At 44.0% G+C, this 4,443-nt stretch overlaps 1 protein-coding gene across 4 annotated transcripts in view; it reads left to right on the top strand.

Annotated features, from left to right (window-relative positions):
- The window catches only part of BICD1 (BICD cargo adaptor 1), a 286,396-nt gene that overhangs the window by 190,342 nt on the left and 91,611 nt on the right, over positions 1-4,443 (top strand). The window lies entirely within an intron of this gene.

Raw genomic sequence — 4,443 nt, 5'->3', positions numbered from 1 at the left:
TATTTTATTTTATTTTATTTTTTTTGAGTTGGAGTCTTACTCTGTCGCCCAGACTGGAGTGCAGTGGCCGCTCCTGGCCATAGCAGCCTCGACCTACTGGACTCCAGCGATCCTTCTGCCTCAGCCTTCCGGGTAGCTGATTTTTGATTTATTGCAGAGATGAGGGCTCACCAAGTTGCCCAGGTGGGTCTCGAATCTGCAGGCTCAGGCAATCCACTCACCTCAGCCTCCCAAAGGCACGGGATTACAGGCTGAGCCACTGAGCCTGGCGGCATATTTTATTTCAAAGAGCATTGCTCTTCCTTTGTTCCTCCTAAAATAACACAAAACAAAAAGCCATCTATGCAATAATGTTATTTTTTATTTGTGTTTAAACACTTGTATACCTGTCTTATTATTCATTCCATGGTTAGAAGGGCCTAAAATGTGCCAGGTATTAGAGATACAACTATAAAAAGACAGAAAAGGTCCATTATATTCAGATGAGAAAGAAAATATTATACATGTAAAATGTATACAAAGTAAATAACCTGTCTCAAGTAATGATTAGTGCTATTTTTTTAAACAAATTTTTTAGTACATACTCTATGCTAATTAGTGATTTATAAAGTAAATCTAAGGGTAATGGGATAGTGGAGACAGAGGGGAGCTGCTTTATATTAGCTGGTCTGGGAAGGTCTCTCTGAGGGGATGACATCTGAAATGAGACTAAGTGACAAGCTGAAGCAGAAGAGTTTCTTAACCGAGGTTCTGGGAGTCTGTGTAGATTTCAGGAGGACCATCAACTTGGACGGGAAAAAGATTACATTTTTTTTACTTTCAAAATAAAGTTTATTAGAGAAAGAAGAGAGGAAAGAAAGGGGAAATCGCATCTTTATTTTCACTAAACTCAGACTGAAATTTAGCATCTTCCATTTGACTGTGGGCATCAAACCTCAGTAATATTAGCAGCACCTATTGCTTTGTGATCAGTAGAAAGGTACAGATATATATATGTATATATGTATATACGTATATATATATACGTATATATATTTTTTTAACCGCATCTCTGTTTTTATAGGTGTCTTGAAGTATCATCATTGCTTTGAAATTATGGGATTCCTTAGCTCTGCCACTAGATCAGATTCTAATTGTGTTAGTAAAGAAGCACGGCCTGGCGCGGTGGCTCAACCTGTAATCCCAGCACGAGGCCAGTGGATTGCTGAGCAAGAGGGTTCGCGACCAGCCCGGGCAACTTGACGAGACCTAGTCTCTACAATAAATCAAAAATCAGGCGAGCATGATAGCATGCGTCTGTAGTTGCAGCTACTTGGAAGGCTGAGGTGGAAGAATCGCCGGAGCCCAGCAGGTCGAGGCTGGGGTGGCTGTTAGTGTGCCACTACACTCCAACCTGGGTGACAGAGTGAGACTCCAACTAAGAAAAAAAAAAGAAAACCCAAACAAGGAAGCACATATATTACTGTATATGTTATATATTATCTGGATATCAAAATGACTCCACAATTGAGGAGTTTAAAACAACCATCCACGATTCTGTGGATTAGCAGTTTGGGCTGTGCTCAGCTGGACGGTTTGGTTTTTGTTTTTTTTAGTTGAAGTATCACTCTGTCACCCAGACTAGAGTGCAATGGCAGACTCACGGCCACTGCAGCCTCAACCTGCTGGGCTCAGGAGATCCTTCCACCTCAGACTTCCCAGTAGCTAGAACTACAGATGCATACCACCACGCCTGGCTAGGTTTTTGTGATTTATTGTAGAGATGAGGCCTCACTAAGTTGCCCAGGCTGGTCTCGAACCCCCAGGCTCAGTCAGTCCTCTCGCCTCGGCCTCCCAAAGTGCTGAGATTACAGACTGAGCCACCGCACCCAGCCAGGGCGGTTCTTTTGGGCTTGCCAGGGATTGCTCTATGGCTGCAATTCCCTGGCATTCCATCTGAGTCAAACAGTCCAAGATGGCCTTTCTCCCATTCCCCGTGACTGGTGCTGACTATGGGCTGGGCCATGTGTTAATAGACTAGCCAGCACCTCTTCATGTGGTGACAGTGTTCCAAGACAACAATAGCATGAGCTGCAAAGCCCCTTGAGGTCCAGGCTCAGAACTCTCCAGCACGTCCCCTGTCTTCTGTGCGTCAAAGCAAGTCTAAAGGCCAGCTCACTCAGTTTGAGAATAGACTCTACAGGTTACAACTACAGGAAAATGTGATGAATTGAAAGCCATTAAAAGACTAAGCTACCCAATGACCATGTCATTATTTAAAAAAATATTGTAATAACTTAATTTTAATGTAGTCAGTGTCTTCTGTGATCCTGTCTTTTAGGCCCTTGAGAATAGTATTCCGAGAAGTTCATAGGTTTCACCACATTGTGCAAGAGGGCAATGGTTAAGAATCTGTAATCTTAAGGTAGGGAGTTATGGAAAGAAGAGTGAAAGGGTCTCAAGGCAGAAGCAAGCTGGCATGTCCAGTGGAATGGAGGAGCCTAAGGAAAGCTACTCTGGCTGGAGCCCAGTGATGGAGGGGCAGAATGGTTGGAGAGAGGGGCAGGGCCAGATCACATGACTTATTTGGAAGCCCATGAAACTTGCAGAAAGTCCTCCCCCCGAGTGTGGAATACAGGTTTGTATATAAATTGTAGTTTGTGACCTTTTTTGGCCGTTGTTAATTTTTCTGTTATCTTGACTGAATTAAGGAAACTGTGTTTTTGCCATTCCATGTGGCAAAATTATTATGAAATCAGAATTTGAACCAGGCTCGGTGGCTCAGCCTGTAATCCCGCACCTTTGGGAGGCTGAGGTGAGTGGATTGCCTGAGCCCGCGGGTTCGAGACCCGCCTGGGCAGGCGAGACCTCATCTCTGCAATAAATCAAAAAATTGGCTGGGTGTGGTAGCGCATGCCTGTAATTCTGGCTACTCAGAAGGCTGAGGGGGAAGGATCGCTGGAGCCCTGCAGGTCGAAGCTGCGGTGGCCGGGAGCGGCCATTGCACTCCAGTCTGGGCGGCAGAGTGAGACTCCAACTCAAAAAAAAAAAAAAATTAAAAAAAAAAGAAATCAGAATTTGTTGCTTATAGAGGATGCTTGTGCAGTAGCTTTCCAGAGCTGGGAAAACCACAGTTCAGGATGATTATATACCAATATTTGCTGTTCCTTAGATGTTGTCATATTTGCTTAAAATTATCTCCTTTAAAGAGATAAGAAGCAGAGCCCCCCCCTTTTTTTAGTTCTTAAGAAACTCATAGAAATCATTGGTAAGGTTTTTTAAGTTGATGGATTCTATTTTCAGAATACTTTTGTGTTGGTATAGCTTGTGACCTCATAGGACATAATTCCCTTAAAAGGTCAGCATTGATATTGAAATAGGGACTAAGCGCTTAATTCACAGACACCAACACCAAAAGTACAAGTTATAAAAAGGAGAGGTTTATCAGCCAAGAGCCGGGCCGGCAGCCACTTGCCTACTGAATATGACAGTCCCACAGCAAGGGGCCCTCATTAGCTGTAGGGGCTTGCTTAAGTGGGGCAAAACCACATTGGGATTTTTCAAGTAGACCAAACCACAACATCCAGGAGGCTTAGGTACTTTTCAAGCAATGCTAGCGGGGTTCACAGAAGCGAGAAAAAAAAAGCTGTTAAACATTTTAACCTAGCCAACAGGTGCTGTTGCCAGTTTCCAGGATGGGAACTTTTTTTTTTTAACTGTGCAAAGGTTGAGTACATGCTTAGCCTAATTTTTGACATTGTAGATGTCTTTTTAAGCCCCCTTCCACAATATAAACAGGGAAGCCGGGCATGGTGGCTCACGCCTATAATCCCAGCACTTTGGGAGGCTGAGGTGAGAGGATTTCCTGAGCTCACAGGTTCGAGACCAGCCTGGCAACTTGGTGAGTCCTCATCTCTATAATAAATCAAAATGATAGCCGGGCATGGTGGTGTGTGCCTGTAGTTCCAGCTACTTGGAAGGCTGAGGTGGTATGGCAGAATGTGGCAAATGCTGAAATATATATTTCTTGTATAAATGAGTGAATGAATGAGAAACACATGTGTAACTTCTTTGGGGTCAGCAGCTGGCTTCATGGCAATCACCTGGGATGACAGATTGTCTCCCACTAACCCTGTGGCATGAAGGGGGCTGGTAGCAGTTAAAGGTATTTCCTTTTGAAAGTCAAACGGCAAGCTTTAAAGACCTGCCAGGTCAGTTTTGTTTGAAAAAGTCAAATGGCCAAAGACTGACGGCTCTCATGGAAATGCAAAAGAGCAACTAATTCACAGACTTATCCAAAACCCCTCTTTTGAAGTTGAAGGTTTACACCCTGCAGTTCCTGGAGACCATTGAAGTTGAAGGTTTACAGCCTGCAGTTCCTGGAGACCATTTGTTCTTTGAAAGATTTAGAGCCGGGCTCGGTGGCTCAGCCTGTAATCCCACGCCTTTGGGAGGCTGAGGTGA

Source organism: Carlito syrichta, unplaced genomic scaffold (assembly GCF_000164805.1).
Source record: "Carlito syrichta isolate Samal-C Ts95f unplaced genomic scaffold, Tarsius_syrichta-2.0.1 Scaffold316039, whole genome shotgun sequence".
Classification (NCBI taxonomy): Eukaryota; Metazoa; Chordata; class Mammalia; order Primates; family Tarsiidae; genus Carlito; species Carlito syrichta.
Note: the sequence above shows the minus strand (reverse complement) of the source record. Positions and strands in the feature narration are given on the sequence as shown.